The sequence below is a fragment of the Drosophila ananassae genome, chromosome 3L (assembly GCF_017639315.1).
Source record: "Drosophila ananassae strain 14024-0371.13 chromosome 3L, ASM1763931v2, whole genome shotgun sequence".
Taxonomy (NCBI): domain Eukaryota; kingdom Metazoa; phylum Arthropoda; class Insecta; order Diptera; family Drosophilidae; genus Drosophila; species Drosophila ananassae.
In genome coordinates this window covers 25,559,393-25,577,884 of record NC_057929.1, presented here as the reverse complement: position 1 = coordinate 25,577,884, position 18,492 = coordinate 25,559,393, and the positions used below count along the sequence as shown (strand labels likewise).

Here is an 18,492-nt window from a genome sequence, read left to right as displayed (position 1 = left end):
CCAAAATTATAATACCCTCTGCAAGGGTATAATTATTGAAAAAGGGGAATTATAACCGTTTATTTTGAGACTGCGATATTAAAAAAAAATTAAAGTAAACAAAAATCAACTCATAATAAAGACTTTTCCGCTTGGAATCGAACCCACGACCTTACGATTAACAGGCAGATACCTTAATCATTGAACCATGGGGTCAAAGTTTTCCGCGCAAAATATTTAGAATGACAAGAAAATATTAGTGATTAATAACTAATATCGAATATTCGTAATTTCGAACTCTAGCAGCAGCAGAGGGCCGGCTGTATAACTTCGCCTATTTTGTTTTGACGATCGAAGGGAAAACCTTATTGAATTATTTTTGTTTTTCGAACGAAATTTGACATTCGGCCCGGAAAAGTCGGAGCCAGGAATTTCAGTACTGCTGGGTAGTTTTTAGCAAATTTGTTGTAATAGTGGTGCTTAATTCGGCTTCTGATTAGAATTTCAGTCCCACCATGTGCTTTATCAGCACTGCAGCGTCAGCACTGGGCCAGCGCTGCTGTGTTTAGAAATACGGAAGAAGAGAAAGGTATCAAGGGCAGACGGCATGCGGGGGCAGCAGCGGGGGCGGGGGAACCAGCACGGCGTCCCAGTCGGACTTTTCGGTGCTAGCAGCGTTTCGGTGCATTCCGGCAAGCATCTTTCGTACCTTGTTCTCACCCACCCCGAGTTGAGAGAGGGAATTTGTTCTCTCAACATAGATTTTGCTCTCAAAAAACTGGACTTAGAAAATTTTCGTCTCGCTTGGGACTTAGAAAAATTTATGCGTGGGACTTTTAACTTAGAAAAAATTATTTCATGAACAATTCAACGTATATTATTTAAGTTTACCAATTTATGTTCTATAATAATTTTATTGAAGTAAAAAATGTAAACATAGCTCAATATTTAATGAAAAATATTATTTATATAAGGAATTTTTTTTTTACATTAACTGAATGCAGCAAATAAATAATCCCGCGTAATTAGTGTGCGTTTTGTGCAGCGTTTTTAAGCTAAATCAACCCAAATCGAAACGGTCACATAGGGTTGTTCGTAGTGCGTCGCATTGGTTTATTATTGTGAAATTGTAAGTTTACTGCTCTGTTCATTCAATTATTCCTATTTTATTGTGTTGATAATGATGAATAAACGTTATTTCATTAAACAAATATTTTCAGTTCTGGCTGTACTAGAAATTTGGACGTCTCAATATCTTTATTTGTAAGAATCTTAAATAATTTGTTTTTCTTTTTAATTTATTTTCAGCTTTTTGTTATTTCTTTTTTTATCTTTTCAGTTTTATTTTTTATGATTAATAAATAATAAATATAATGAATAATAAATAAATATGACAAAAAACGCATTTCAAATTTAGTAAAAATCAATGGGCATGGTTGGGAAAAACAAAAACAAAAAATCAAAAGCAAAGCAAAAAGCAGGGGAAATTTTTTTTGAAGCAGAATTTCCCTAGTGGAAGGTTCATACCGTTTTCCCATAGCCGGGAAGCGTGGGCCTAATGGAACTCAAGCTGCGATCCGCGTGCATTACGCGCTTGCGGAACGAAGGTATACATGAAAAAAGCGGCCACGCCAATGTAAATTGGAATGATGGTTTTCCGCAGATGGATGTGCGCCGCGAGCATCATTTGCTATCGCGGGATGTTCATTTGGCAGTTGCAAGGCCCGACTGGGGTCGCGCACAGAGGAGGGCGAAAGAGGAATCACCGTGGAACGTAACGGTCCCGGCCGGGCCTCCGCGGCCGCGCTCGAAGGTCAAAGGAAACAGCGGGGACGGCGGGGAACGAAGCGGCCGGCGACTGCGCAGCTGTGTTTACAAAATGCACAAAAACATAGAAATGCATTTGGAATGTCCAGGGGGGAATCGCGGGGTATCGGGACGAAGTCCGATGACCGGCACAAATACAATGCGGATCGGAGGCCCAAGCAGGGCAATCGGGGGAGGGACAATAAAGAAAGCCCGCCAATAGAAAGACGGCGGGATTGGAGAAAGCTAACGGAGAAAGTGAATGAGCGGAGGATTAACGGCAGGAAGTAGATTCGCAAGGATTAACGGGCGCCTCTGGCACTATATAAGGAGGGCCCCTGGAGCGAATCGGGGCCGAGCCTTCTAGGGAAGCTGGGAGAGTGAGTGAAAGACCCCCCGTGGGTAAGTCTGCCATTCAAGTTGGAAAGCTTCCTTGAAGAGTTAGGAGTACAGGCTGAAGGACCCCCCGTGGGTAAGTCCGACAGTCCTAAGTGCGGGCTATTAAAGCGAGTGAGCAAGGATATACGAAAATAGCTTAAGGACCCCCTGTGGGTAAGTCCGGCGGCGGTACGCGCATCGAATCGAGCAAGGAGTCAGGGGAAAAGGATCAAGGATCCGCGGCAAAGCTGAGGCCCAAGGGTAAAAGAGTCGGGTGGAGTTATTCCCGGACACGACAGGTATCCTGGTGTAATGGCGGCAACGACGGATCAGCCTGGCGTACGCCTTGTCTGCTCCTGACCGTTCGATTCAGCTGTGATCCTGTAACACGAGGGATAGCCAACCCGGGAACTCAAGCCCAATAGTGAAACCAGGCAGGGACACCCCGGGAAGTCAAGAGAATCCTGATCCAGGCGCTGAAGCGTATGCACAGCGGACCACCTGGAGTCAAAGGAGACGCGACGCCCAAACCTCTGGCCTACCACAGATCCTGCGGGGCGTAGGCACGCAGGTGTTTGGAGGCGAGTGGCGAACGCGACCGGGGGCGTGTCCTGTAGGGTAGGAAGGCCCTCCGTGCCCTGATCCGGCCGCTAAGCAGCGAGGAGCATATCCTGCCCGGCGTATGCCTGGGAGGTGAGCCACTCGGTCTTCTAACACGGATTAGGTGCCGGCCACGGTGAAAGGGCAAATCCAGGCAAGCCAAAGGTTCCGAGTCCACGGCACCCCAAACGGAGAAACAGCAACGGCAGAGGCGACGACGAGGGAGCAGCGGCAACAGGAGAGCAGCGACGACGAGGGAGCAGCAGCGACGGACAGGCAGCGGCAGCATAAGACGACAAGCAGCAACACAGGCCCCGCAACCAGAGTCCGTGAGTCCGAACGAAGGGAACCGAGAGCCGTTTCGGCGCCAGGCACCAAGACCGCACGACCTGCCGGGCGCAAGCTTTGGGAGGGCGTGCGTATTGGCACCAACCCGGAGCGGGGATCGGGGATCGACGGGAGGGCGAGCGGTCGGTCGGCTGAGCCAGACAGCCGGTGAGATTCTCTTTATTGCTTTGTAAATTAATTACAATAAAGGGGATTTATTTTGAAAAGAAGCAATACCGTTTTATTTCTGGGCTCGGGCAATCACGTCGAATCTATAAATTCGGTGGAACGTACCCTCAACCTCTGTGAGCTAGCCGCGGCGTTTGTTGCGAGCAAAACATAGCAAAACAGTTCGTTACACCTGGCGCCCAAACTACGTGATTGCTTTAGAGTCTAGGAGTAACACTGCTTCAGGATGGGGAGGAAAAACTGGATCTACGCGCTTCGCAAAGAAGAGTTGTGCGAAGTGTACAGAGAGCTCGGTCTCGCAGCGGATGGAACCGTGGAGAGCATGAGGGCACTGGTGGCAAGGTGGGCCGACGAAAGAAAGGAGGATGAAGTGATGGTGGTCGCGCGGGGATTCGAGGAGAAGTTCGCGCAGAGGACCACGCCGAGGCAGAGAGCGGTGAGCGAATCAGAAAAGCTCATCCAAAGTCTGGCAGTGCCGGAAATGAAGAGCATGAGGAGCATGGAGCCACAAGCGCGGAAGCCAGTCCCGGTACAGGTGGACTATGCGAAGGTGGCGAGGCAAGTCCGAGAGTGGTCGTTCCGTTTCGATGGAACAGGGGATCCTCTCGAATTCGTGGACCGAGTAGCATGGTCTGCCAAAACGTACGGGATGGATATAAACACTATCCCGCGAGCGATGCCCGAGCTACTCCAGGGCAGAGCACAAAAATGGTTCCTGATGAACGACGAGGAGTGGCCCACATGGAAAGAGTTCAGAAGGAGCTTCGAGGCCTTTTTCCTGCCAAAAGGATACTTCGAAAAACTGGCAGACCAGGTAAAGCAGCGGAAGCAACAGCGAGGAGAGCCTTTCAAAGAGTATATGGTAGACCTTCAGGCGCTTATGAAGCCGTTGGGAAAGTCAACAAAGGAGGTCATCGATAGGCTCGTGGAGAACTGCATGCCACGCATGAAAATGTTCATGCGACCCTACGCATGTGCATCACTCGAGGAGGTCATGGGTCTAGCCGAAGAATTCGAGGAGCTGGCTTTGGAAGAGGAGGTCTTCAATAGACAGTCCCCAGCGGCAGACAGAAGATGGCAAAAGGAGGAGTTGCACCATAAACCACCGGAGCAACAGAACCATCCAGGACAAGGGTGGGGGCAGAGATGGCAGCCCGAGGAGCATCGCCAAAGGCCACAGCAACAGCAACCGAGCCAGCAATGGGCAGGCCCAAGGCAACAACCGCCGAACCAACAATGGGCAGCAAACCCAATCCAAAGGCAGCCGAATATGCAGCGGGCAGCGACGCCTGGACAGGGACACGTAGAAAACCCAGCACAGGCGTGCAACAGATGCGGAGGCATGGGCCATTGGGCCAGCGGGTGCAGGAACCCCAGAATTTTGTTCTGCAGGATGTGCGGCGCAGTAGGGGTGAGAAGCACGGAATGCTGCCAAAGAGCGGAAAACGTGCAGCGATCCCAGCCATAGAGAGGAAGGCGGAGATCGCGAGGTGCTGTCTCTCAGAGATAGTTGGAGGATTAACCGGAGACGATCAGCAATTGGCGGCGGTCATCAAGGTCGGAGGAGCAGAAGTGAGGGCCATGGTGGACACCGGGGCAACGACTAGCTTCATTTCAGAAAAGCTAGCAGAGGACCCGGGAATCGCCGGAGAATGGAAAGCGACAAGGAGACTAGTAAAGTTGGCCAACGGGAGCCACATAGAAACTCAAATGGTACTCCTAACAACTGTAAGCTTTGGCAACAAGAAAACGGATTTGAATATGATAGTGTTGCCAGGCATGGGAGACAGCGCGGTGCTTGGATGGGATTTCCTCGCAGAATTCGGCACAACAATCAACTGCGCAGGCCACCAAGTCACGATCCCGGAAAGAGAGAGGTGGAGCGGATGCCTGGAGGATAGGCTGTCCATAGCGGGACCCTCGGAGGAATGGGAGCGCGAGCGGGACAAAAGGTTCATCGAAGAAGAGCTGGCAGCGTTCAGGAATCAGAAGGGTTGTTCAAACATAACCCAGCATAAAATCACGATGAAGGACGACATCCCAATTAAACAAAGATATTACCCAAAGAACCCCAAAATACAAGGGGAAATCAATGAAAAGGTGGAAGAACTGCTGGAGAAGGGATGCATCGAACCGTCAAACAGCGCCTACAGCTCACCCATTGTCATGGTGAAGAAAAAGACGGGCCAGTGGATGATGTGCGTAGACTTTCGGCAGATAAACGCAAAGTCAGTGAAGGATGCGTACTCGATGCCAAGAATAAACTTCATTTTGGAGCAATTGAGGGAGGCAAAATTTTTCAGCAGCCTCGACCTGAAGGACGGCTATTGGCAAATCCCACTTGAGGAAGAGAGCCGGAAATACACGGCCTTTACTGTACCAGGGAAAGGTCTGTACCAGTGGAAGGTGATGCCGTTCGGACTACACTCGGCTTCGACAACTTTTCAAAGGGCTCTAGACCAGGTCATAGGCCCGGACATGGCTCCCCACGCATTCGCGTACCAGGACGATATAATAGTGATCGGGCGCACGAGGGAGGAGCACATGGCAAATTTAAGGGAAGTTTTCCAAAGACTGAAGGCGGCAAACTTAAGGATAAACACAGATAAGTGCCACTTCTTCAGGGAAGAGCTGTTGTATCTGGGCCACCGGATAACGAGTCAAGGAATTGGTATGGATCCGGGAAAAGTTGCAGCGATCACGGAATAGGCGCGGAGAAGAACTACTCGGCAACAGAGAAAGAGTGTCTAGCAATAATCTGGGCAATTCGGCAAATGAGGCCATACCTGGAGGGATACCAGTTCGACGTGATAACGGATCACATGGCGCTGAAGTGGTTAAACAACATAGAGAGCCCACTTGGAAGGATCGCGAGATGGGTCTTCGAGCTGCAGCAATACGATTACGTAATCAGCTACAGAAAAGGCAAGCTGAACGTAGTCGCGGATGCACTTTCCCGCCAGCCGATTGTGGAGAAGCTGAGGAGTGCCACAGCAACCGAAGACGCGGAATGCGTTTGGATAGGCTCGCTGAAGAAGAAACTAAAGGAAAACCCACAGAAGTATCCGGAATACGTCGAGGAGGCAGGTTTGATCTACCGACACGTTCCACACAGAGCCGGGAGCGAAGAAGTGGCATCATAGAAATTATGTGTGCCGATGAACATGAGGCAACAGTTGCTGAAGGAGAACCACGACGCACCAACAGCGGGTCATTTAGGCGGAAGGAAGACGATTGCGAAGGTAGCAGCAAGGTACTTCTGGCCAGGGATGCAGAGGGACGTGAGGAAATATGTCAGGAAATGCGAGACATGCTTGCGCTATAAGCCGATCCAGATGCAGGCCGCGGGGAAAATGTTAACACAGGTCCCAGAGGAGCCGTGGGCGACGGTATGTGCAGACTTCGTGGGACCGTTGCCGAGGTCCAAGCATGGGAACACCATGCTACTAGTGATGATCGATCGGTTCTCAAAATGGACAGAAATGGTCCCAATGCGAAAAGCCACAACAGAGACGCAGCAGAAGGCAATTCGTGAAAGGATCATCGCTAGGTACGGGGTGCCAAAGGTAATGGTGACGGACAATGGTGTTCAATTCACCAGCCAGAGCTTCAAAAAATTCCTCGAGGTGCTCGGAGTTCGCCACCAGTTCACCGCACCATACACGCCTCAGGAAAACCCGACGGAAAGGGCAAACCGGACGGTGAAGACGATGATCGCCCAGTTTGCAGGAAAAGACGAAAGGACGTGGGACGAGCACTGGCCAGAATTGATGCTGGCGGTGAACTCGAGCGTGTCGGACTCCACGGGATACTCTCCGTGCTTCATCACCCAAGGCAGAGAGCCAAGAATGCCGAAAGCAATTTTCGACCAGGGGGTATTGGGGACAGGAGAAGCCCAAGCCACTCCCTCAGAAAATGCGGAAAAATTAAAAGAAGTGTTCGAGCTGGTGCGGAAAAACATGGAGCGCGCGGCGCAGGAGCAAGCTCGGCACTACAATCTGAGGAGGCGGGAGTGGAGCCCGAAGATCGGCGACATAGTGTGGGCGAAATAACACCATCTATCTAAAGCGGCCGAAGGTTTTGCGGCGAAGCTAGATACGACGGGCCATATGTAGTAACAAATTTCATTTCGCCGGTGATCGCCGTGCTACGCTACGGAGGAATCGGCACCGAAGGCGTAGGATAGAAGGAAAAGGAGAGGGTACGATCACCAATAAAAAAAAAAAAAAGCAATGGAAACAAGGAAAAAAAAACCGCAGAACACATATACAACCACGGACCTTTGGCGGTCCATAAATGCACCTGTAACTAAGAGTTGATAAGTGTCACCGACCTAGTTAACTACGGAATTATTGATAACTGTTGCACCAAAAGAACAAATTAAAGACCAACAAAAATCCCACTCACACAAAAAACACTCACACAATCACGGAATTACACGAACAACCGGAGAAAGGAGGAGACCCACAACGGGAGCATGGACATAGACGAAAGAACCGCAAGAACGGATCTATTCCAGGCGGCAGGCCTATAAAAGGCAGCGGTGGACACCGACCAGCCTTCTTCCTTTTTTTCTTACGACCATGGACGCTACACAGACGCCGTCATCCCACGCATCACCGTTGGTCTCCTCGGACGAGAGCGACATGGAGATCCTGGATTTGCCAGAATGGGACGTCCGGCGACTCCAATCGACGAGGAGGGTCCCCCGGGTGATGGCCCGGGGGGCCAATGGAGTTACGGCGATCCCGGTGGGCAAAGCCAGGACAGAGGAAGAGGACCACTGGCCGAGCCAGGACCTGCAGGCTCTGAGAAGGAGACGGAGGAGGAGCCAGGACCGGCGGAAGGCGGACGCTACCCTGGCGCTGGCAAGGGCCAGGAGTAGGCTGGCCGAGGAGATGGCCCGAGCAGCAATCCACCGATGGAGGGCGGAGGCAGCGGCAGGGCGTGCTGCAATGCTACAGAGAGCGGCGCGCCGGAGGTGCCAGCAGAGCAGGGCCACCCGGCGGGGCCGTTGGGCCAGGAAGGAGGCGCAGGACGCGCGGATAAGGAGGATGACGGGGCCACGGGAGTGGCCAAGCCGGAAGTGGCTGCCGGCGAGGCCACCCACCCCGCACCCGCAGGGGTGAAAAAGAAAAAATATATACATATTAAAAATATATAAAATAAGAGAAAATATTTAAAAAAGAAAAAAAACGAAAATGAAATGGAAAAAAAGTTAGAAAAAAAATGAAAAGAAAAGAAATACAAAAAAAAACCACAAAAAAAATATATATATATATTAAAGATATATAAAAGATATAAAAAAGGGGGAAATGAAAAAATATAAAAATGGAAAATATATAAGAGTACATATATATAACTATATATACAAAAAAAAAGCGGTACTCACAACAAAATAGGGAAATGGAATGGGAACGACCCTAGAGTCACCCGAAGAAGGGGGGAAGTGGATAAGGGTATCCACACACAAAATATCCACACGCAAAAGGGGGAAAAAAAATCGAAAACAAAAACATTTTTGCAAAACAACAACAAACATGAAGCTGGAACCACAAAGCTTCTGTCGTTCCCGAAGAAGGGGGGAAGTGTGAGGAGATTAGATCTCCCACACGCCAAGACAGGTGGCAAGAGGGGCAGCAGCGGGGGGGGGGGGGAACAAGCAAGTCAGCACTGCAGCGTCGGATGGGCCAGCGCTGCTGTGTTTAGAAATACGGAAGAAGAGAAAGGTATCAAGGGCAGACGGCATGCGGGGGCGTCGCGCACGGAAGAGGGCGAAAGAGGAATCACCGTGGAACGTAACGGTCCCGGCCGGGCCTCCGCGGCCGCGCTCGAAGGTCATAGGAAACAGCGGGGACGGCGGGGAACGAAGCGGCCGGCGACTGCGCAGCTGTGTTTACAAAATGCACAAAAACACAGAAATGCATTTGGAATGTCCAGGGGGGGATCGCGGGGTATCGGGACGAAGTCCGATGACCGGCACAAACATAATGCGGATCGGAGGCCCAAGCAGGGCAATCGGGGGAGGGACAATAAAGAAAGCCCGCCAATAGAACGACGGCGGGATTGGAGAAAGCTAACGGAGAAAGTGAATGAGCGGAGGATTAACGGCAGGAAGTAGATTCGCAAGGATTAACGGGCGCCTCTGGCACTATATAAGGAGGGCCCCTGGAGCGAATCGGGGCCGAGTCTTCTAGGGAAGCTGGGAGAGTGAGTGAAAGACCCCCCGTGGGTAAGTCTGCCATTCAAGTTGGAAAGCTTCCTTGAAGAGTTAGGAGTACAGGCTGAAGGACCCCCCGTGGGTAAGTCCGACAGTCCTAAGTGCGGGCTATTAAAGCGAGTGAGCAAGGATATACGAAAATAGCTTAAGGACCCCCTGTGGGTAAGTCCGGCGGCGGTACGCGCATCGAATCGAGCAAGGAGTCAGGGGAAAAGGATCAAGGATCCGCGGCAAAGCTGAGGCCCAAGGGTAAAAGAGTCGGGTGGAGTTATTCCCGGACACGACAGGTATCCTGGTGTAGTGGCGGCAACGACGGATCAGCCTGTCGTACGCCTTGTCTGCTCCTGACCGTTCGATCCAGGTGTGATCCTGTAACGCGAGGGATAGCCAACCCGGGAACTCAAGCACAATAGTGAAACCAGGCAGGGACACCCCGGGAAGTCAAGAGAATCCTGATCCAGGCGCTGAAGCGTATGCACAGCGGACCACCTGGAGTCAAAGGAGACGCGACGCCCAAACCTCTGGCCTACCATAGATCCTGCGGGGCGTAGGCACGCAGGTGTTTGGAGGCGAGTGGCGAACGCGACCGGGGGCGTGTCCTGTAGGGTAGGTAGGCCCTTCGTGCCCTGATCGGGCCGCTAAGCAGCGAGGAGCATATCCTGCCCGGCGTATGCCTGGGAGGTGAGCCACTCGGTCTGTTAACACGGATTAGGTGCCGGCCACGGCGAAAGGGCAAATCCAGGCAAGCCAAAGGTTCCGAGTCCACGGCACCCCAAACGGAGAAACAGCAACGGCAGAGGCGACGACGAGGGAGCAGCGGCAACAGGAGAGCAGCGACGACGAGGGAGCAGCGGCAGCAGCGTAGCAGCGACGACGAGGGAGCAGCGGCAGCAGCGTAGCAGCGACGACGAGGGAGCAGCGGCAACCGTAGAGCAGCGAAGACGAGGGAGCAGCAGCGACGGACAAGCAGCGGCAGCGGAATACCAGCGCAGAACGAAGGGAACCGACGAAGGGAACCGAGAGCCGTTTCGGCGCCAGGCACCAAGACCGCACGACCTGCCGGGCGCAAGCTTTGGGAGGGCGTGCGCATTGGCACCAACCCGGAGCGGGGATCGGGGATCGACGGGAGGGCGAGCGGTCGGTCGGCTGAGCCAGACAGCTGGTGAGATTCTCTTTATTGCTTTGTAAATTAATTACAATAAAGGGGATTTATTTTGAAAAGAAGCAATACCGTTTTATTTCTGGGCTCGGGCAATCACGTCGAATCTATAAATTCGGTGGAACGTACCCTCAACCTCTGTGAGCTAGCCGCGGCGTTTGTTGCGAGCAAAACATAGCAAAACAGTTTGTTACATTGTATTATTGTGAATCCAGCATTTGAATCAGTATATTTTGGTTTCTCATTAAATCTTGCATAGTTGTGCGCATAAAAAACATAAATTCCGTGAAGCTTTGTTGTAGGCTATTTATCATAGCTTTAAAGAAGCTTTTTGGCTGTTACGGCGAGTGAGCATCGTGTACTTGGCATGCTGATTTCTGAAATGAACTTTTTGAGGCAGGGGTAGCCAGTCCCGATATTAAAGCGCTTGCTTATTCCACATTTTTGTCAGAGTTTATGGGTCCTAGTGAGGATCTGACGGCAGGTTTTTTCAGTGAGCTGCCCAGTTGGTGCCACCTTGTTGGAGTACGCTAACAGGTAGGTTCCGGACACCTTTTGATCCAGGCCTTGGTCATCAGTCACCGTTACGTTAACATCGTATCGTTGACGATGAGGGTTCCGTGGTCCACAATGGTGATTGGATCTAGATGACCTGGGAGCGTGGAGCAGTGCGAGGTGGCTCCAGTAACTATCTGTTGGGCACATGTGCCGTTCTTTAGTTTCTTGCAGAATGCGGCTTGTTGTCTTGCAGTCGCCGATATTGAGGTTTCGTGTTGGGCATTCGGCAACTAAATTCCCGCTCTCGAAGTTTAGAATTCTATTATGACGTCGAACCAGGTAGACTGTTATTCTCTTACATACGAGCTTAGGGTTAGGAAATTTAATGAGAAAGTGCAGAATGTCAAAATTTTGAAAAACACTTATGCTAGATACTTCTAATATTTCTACCAAACTAATATTAATATTAATAGGCTGTTTGTCTCTGAATTCGCTTACGTCGGCACCATCTAGAATAGCTGGGCTTACAATATTTAATTTTGATAGGGTTAGGCCCATAAGGATGTTTTCTAGGTCTGTAATGATGATTCTATTCTTGGCTAAAATGATTTCTAACAAGTGTATTTCTTTATTTGTTTCGTATTTCTGAATCTGATTGATTGCGTTAGCGAGCTCATTTAGACGTTCTTGAAATTTTATATTTAATTCTGTCTGACCTTCATCTGCCCTCATTAACCTGTCCTGATTAAATCTTACCTTGTCCCAATCATTAAAGTCAGGCGTACCTGCAATAACCTTGAGAGCTGTACCAATTAGATTGATACTTCTAGTAGCCCTATGGTGGAACTTAAGGGTGGTCACCAACTTGCGAATATGTCTCAGGTCCGTTGCTATAACTGGTGTTCTGTGGTCGTCTGTGAATGTCTTCGTCATTGCTTCTGTCTGGTCTAAGTAGTCCTCGTAGGTCGTCATGTTCGTTGCGTGCTGTAGGTATCCGTAATTTTCCCAGATTACAATGTCATTGTCTTCTTTCGGTATATAGTCCGCGTTCGTGTAATCGTTTAGTTTAAATGTCGCGTCCGTCTTAACAGCCATTAGTATGAAAATTAAGAAATATTTCTGTACCCTAGAAGGAATAAAGGGGTAGGTCGAAATCTTGTGAGGATGATTAACGTAGATTGTCCTTGTGGACCACCCTCACTTTAATAAGGACCGTGGTCCCCAGGTCTGCATCAATAATCCTATCTGAGCACAGTGAGGTAAGCTTATTCCCCAGGCGTTTGATTGCTTTCAGGAAAACCTTATCACCCACTTGGTAAGTTTTGTGAGTCCTGTTCTGGTCGGTTTCTTTTTTGTTAACAACCCACGTTGGGTTATTATAAGGAGACTTGGATGGCCTTATTACGCCGTCCGCTAGAAGTTGTATAACCTCTGTGTTGACGAACTCAGTTACACCCATGGGGTGCGGGTACGACTTTGAGTACACCGGTTCCCCCCATCTGTTTTAACTGTATCAACAGTATTTATATTGAAAGGAAGTGCTTGTGTTTGGGTTTGTAATTTTCCCCTATCATTTTGTCAAAGGCAGTTTTTTCTGCGGGGGGACGTCCTCGTCATCTATTTTGATCAAGTTGACATTTTCTGCCTTAGCGAACTGGATTCTCTCGGATCCATTATTAGTGTGGAAAGTATTTGCAGTAAAATCAAGTTTCGCATTCACTTGTTTAAGCAAATCAAGACCGATAATACCGTCAAAGTCCTTCAGGACTTTGAGAATGAAAAATGGTGATTTAACATTGAATATGGAAGCAAAACATTTCTTCTCGATTTTTGTAAAGCCTTGACTGAATTGACTTTACGTTAAAAGGGGTGTCCACAGCCACGACGCCTTTCAGCCCCGGGAATGGAGTAATATAATTTTTTGAGGTTCAAGACCGATAATTGAAGACCGATCAAGACCGATAATACCGTCAAAGTCCTTCAGGACTTTGAGAATGAAAAATGGAGATTTAACATTGAATATGGAAGCAAAAAATTTCTTCTCGATTTTTGTAAAGCCATGAATTGACTTTACGTTAAAAGGGGTGACCACAGCCACGACGCCTTTCAGCCCCGGGAATGGAGTAATATAATTTTTTGAGGTTCCTGTATCGATTAAAAGCTTTATTTCCCTTTCTGCCAGCGTACGTGTAATGTACGGGAGTAGGGACTTTACCCTAAAAAATTAATAGAGTCCTCCGCGTCTAGGTCATCCTCTATTATTTCTTCTTTCGACGACACGTAGTTTCCCGAGGACATAATAAAAATTGCTACGGTTTTTTTTTGTATAAATTTGTATTATTTTGTAAAAAAAAATTGTAATATTTTACTAAGAAAAATATTTCCCAGTGTACTTTTTATAAATAGTAAAAATGAGTTGGCTGCGCAAATGTTTTTATTCGTACTCGAATTTCAGAGAAAAATTTATTTTTTCATACTCAGGTTTCAGAAAAAGGGAAAAAGAAATTTTTTTTTAAATCTTGTATTTCCTTATTGTATTCATTTTTTATTTTTTATTTCTCTAAAACGATATGTTTAACAAGTTTTTTAGGAAACGGAGAAAAAAAGAAATTTAAATATTTTCTCTTTTTTTTTTTTTAAATAATGTAGTCACTATAGACCAAGCGAATCTTTTTTATTTGTTTTTTTTTCCTTCTTTTTTTTAAATTTTTTTTTCTATATTATTTATTTTGCACGACACAAACAGCGTACTTACATTTTATTATATTTATTTATTTTTTAATTACTCTGCAAGTTGCCGTCGGCTTTCCTCCGCTTCAGTTTCTTGATTCCCACGGAGGGGGGCGAGGGTTACCCTACAGCTCCCTTTACTTGTATTATTCCCGCGGAGGGGGGCGAGGGTTGTCCCTGCAGCTGCCTTTCTCACTGCTTCGTTGTTTATTTAAAGTTTTATGCAAGATCCAAAATCTTGCAATACAATTAATTTTATTTCAGAACTTTTCGTTTTTTTTTTTTTTTAATATTATTTTTCACTGTTTCTACAATTTTTCATGGAGAGAAAATATATTTTTTGTCTGGATTTAGAAGCTTTTGGGGTTTGATTTTCTTTTCGGCTTCTTTTTTTTCACTTGTTTATTTCTTTTATTATCGACTACCTTTTTCTTGTAGCCGAATTTTACACTTTGTTTTTATGTAGTAATTTTCCGAATTTTGGGTGCGGGTTTTTTTCACGCTTGGGCGCCAGTTAGTAATAAGTGGTTGAGGTGTGGTTTTTTATATTATTTAATTTATTGATTCATCTGTTTCGCACAAGCCCGTTTGGGTTAGTGCTACTGACAAATATAAGTTAATAATATTTTATATTGTTGGATTTTATAATATTTAATTTATTGATTCATTTGTTTCACACAAGCCCGTTAGGGCTAGTGCTACTGACAAAGAATATAACGCGAGCTAAGGCTGCGGAGTTCTACTTAAGACTAAATTAGAATACTACCGGGCTGTACTTCGAAGCCTTCGTTGGGCTGCAGCGCAGTTGCCCAGTTGCAGTGTCAGCATTCCGTATCCGGCCAGCAACGATCACTTGTTGCGCAAGTGCCCGAGCCGGTCCGCGGACAGTTGCCCTTGGAATGCGTGGTCAGCACCTCTTTCGTTACGCGTGCGGGCCACCGGATGCAATTTGGCACTTTTCCTAAATTCTGCCTGCGCGTGTTAACTTGTACAAATGAATCATATTTCAGATTAGCAGCGGTAATTGCTCCTGACTTTTTGTGTAAAGAATTGGAAATGGAATTTTGTATACACCGTATTTCGTAAATGTATACATATGGTTTATACTAAAGTATAAGTTATACTAAAAAGGATTTGAGATCTGTCTTTTTTCGCATAGGTTTTTTAATGCTATCAGATTTTTGATAGCGGCCGAATTAAACAATTTTCATTCAAATTTCCAATATTTATTATGGGTCAGTTTAACCACAAAAACAAGCGCAGCGGCGGTCCAATCATAACTTCTGCGCTTCTGCGCATAACTAAGAGCTTGCGCAGAAGCTCTACTAAAGCTCCCAAAGTGCATGCGAAGAGCAACAAAGCGCATGCGAATCTGGAAGAATTAAAGAAGATGGATCTGCTGATAACGGGCTGCTGATAAGTGGACCGCTCCGGCTTGTTATACCGAGAGAACTAATTAGCGATAATTATAATATTAAATGCTGGCACAAGTCCCAACAGGTTGCATTTCCTTTAAAAAATTATCCCCAAGAAATAGTTGGAAATTAAAGATCCTCTGAATCTTCGTCAAGCGTTAAGCTTTTTGACCTCTGCAGCATTTTGGGATAGCTGCTGCTGCTGAAGAAGTTGCTCTGCCGCTTCGCAATCAGACTCATCCGCAATAAAAGGAATTTCATTACTTCCTTGAAGTTGTGTTAGGCAGTTAAGTGAAATGTTGTGCTTTTAGAGCTCGGTATTAATTAAGTACCATACAGCTTCAAGGACCCGAGTGGGTCGAATAGTTTCAGTCAAGAAATTGTGAATGTACTCTAGCCTCCTTTTTAGAGTCCTAGAGTCCCGCCTAGAGTACCTTCTTAAAAGGAGGTCTTTAAAAAAAGGTACTCTTTTATTCTTTTTCTACTCTTTATGAAAATTACTCTTTTTCTACTCTTCATGAGTAGAGTTGAAAGTCCGCGGATGCGAAGTCAAATGATAGGAACTGAAAATGGAACTTTCACTACTGCCTCACGAAAACAGGGTTGCTGTCCAAGTGGTTAGTTGGCAATTGGAGGCTGGTAACAGTGCTGCTCCTAGCTGGCCACCGATGATGTGGCACTGCTGATGTGTCCATTGAGATTTACGGTGAGAGTTTGACTGCCCCCTTTACCCCTGGCCTTAATCTCAGTAAGCGAATGTAAATAAAATAACGGCGATGGCCGGATTAATATTCTCTTTATTCAAATAAATGCCGACCGCGTGACAGTGAAAAATGCTGATTGTGGCAAAATGACCATGGCACGGACCCTAAATGCGGGTGTGCTGAGTCGGCATCTAGAAACATTAGGGTGATCCCATAATTATCCAATATTTCTACCGTGTGTTTGTCACGATTCAGTAATGTTAACTTGTATTATCCACTTACCTGCGAACGGAACCACTTTCCACCACAGCAGACAAAAATTTCCGTTGGTCCTTCTTTTATGTGCCGGTACTACAGATCGCTCGCACGATCGAGTCCTATGATGCTGTAGTTCTCGTTACTGTTCTATATCATCCTCCAAAAGTTCTGCTTTTGCGTCCATATTCCATTGTGACTGCCTTTGGGAGGCATCCAATCGATTTTTGGGATCCAATCTAATGTTTATTAGCCGATCCTCTGTCATTTGCCGAATTTGTTTCTCCCTTATCCTCTGCTGTTGTCGTGATTCCCGACGTAGTAATGGGTTTACCCATTGCTCCTGTGATCTTCCGATGGGATTTCTCTTGGTTTCTCTCCTGTTATTGGCGTCCCTTTCCTGTCCTCGATGCCTCTCTTCCCGATTCTTCCGTCGGTGTCGGTGCTCTTCAGTGTTTCTCTCTTGTTCCCTTGCATGTTCTTGTGGCATGGTCGGCAGTATTTTGTACCTGCTCTTGACGGCGCTCCTCTGGGTCCTTTCGCCGGATCACTCGCGCTACCATTTCGCGATTCCTTTCTGGGACACAGCATCGCTCTTAGAAGCGGTATTGGAAGTCCTGGCGACGGTCAGATGGGGTTCTGTTCGTACCGAGCCCTTCTACGATTTGAAGCAGTTTGTTGGCTTTGCTCCTGCGATAATCGTAAAATAGATGGAATCTTTTTACCGTGCTAGTCCAAAAAGTTAGTAATAAAAATGGAAAATTACCAAATTTGTTGTTTTAAATATAATTTTTAGTTACTTTTTAGTTACTTTAGTTACTAACTAAATTACTAATTTAGTTACTGGGCGTTTTCGGTAGCTTTATTTTTGTGTTCTAAATATCGCCTTTAATAAAAACAAGCACAGTTCGATTTATAGATATTGATACAATTTATTTAATTGTTTTGGCGTTTCAACAAATGATAAATTTACATATGTGACTGAGTAGGGTTGACGACCGAATTAGAATAATGACGCGGGAGTGCGGTGCGGAGCGACCGAGAGATCCCGCGAGAGAGCGAGACAAACGCTAGCGCATGACGGCAGATGCAGGTGGCCGATCGAATGCACGAGGCGGGCGACGAGAATAGAGCGGGCGACGCGAATATAAATATAAATGAAAGTGGCGTCACGAATTCAATAAATTATTGCCGGCCAAACTTCTTTCCGGCGGCTGCTTGACCCGACATATAAATTGAAAACTTTTTTAAAAATATACTATTAACTTTTTAGTAATTTTCAATTTTATAAAGATACTTGTTTCACACACAAAAGCACAGTCAAAAAATACTGCACGCTGCTATCTGGTAGAGTAACGTCGTCACTCTATACATTTTTGTCATTGATTGATCTGGGGGTTAATGGATTTGCCATTATATGGCCATTTTAGGTAATACCCATAAAAGTAAAACATTTTAAATGGCAATAAATACCCATGATTTTATATATTCCTGTTCTTGATTGGTTCTACTTTGGAAGCTATTTATATTTTCAGTCAACATTTTTAGGATCAATTTACGACAATTCACTTCAGACATGACCAATCAGGAATAAGCTATTACCTATTATTGTAAAGAGGTGTAAAATACACAAAAACACAAACAAAATTCTGCAAGGGTATAAAAACTTCGGCTCGGTCCGAAGTTAGCGAAGGGTATAACCCTTGCAGAGGATAATATAATTTGGTAAAAAGTGTGAAATGCACTAAAGGAGACATCTCCAGCTGCAAGAAGTTGGGTCGGGTGAAATGATATTTTTTGGGGGAAAAGGGTGTAATCGATTGACCATCAAATGGCCATAAATGGACATCAATATTATGAAATGACCACCTCCCATTTGGAAAATATTCAAAAATTAATGTTTTTGAAATATATACATTTTTAGTTTTGGTCATTTTTGGACAGGTACAACAAAATTTCAAAAAAAAAAACTTCTGAAATCATTTTCCAATAGTGTGATAAACAATGACCATCCATATTTTTAAATGACCACCTATCGTTTTGAAATTATTTAAAGTTGAACATTGTTAAAAATTTATCAAAAATTTCAAAATCGACTTTTTTTTTAATATCGATATAAACGCAATTGACCACCATTGGTCATATTTTAGAATTTTGAAGCAACTTTTCGTTTTTAAAAAATTTAAGTTTATAGTTTTGGTCATTTTTTGACAAGTAAAGAAACATTAAAAA

General features: G+C 46.3%; 1 protein-coding gene across 7 annotated transcripts in view; it reads left to right on the top strand.

The window, feature by feature from the left end:
• The window catches only part of LOC26514435 (Down syndrome cell adhesion molecule-like protein Dscam2), a 1,172,063-nt gene that overhangs the window by 143,722 nt on the left and 1,009,849 nt on the right, over positions 1-18,492 (top strand). The gene's annotated exons all lie outside the window — the stretch shown is intronic.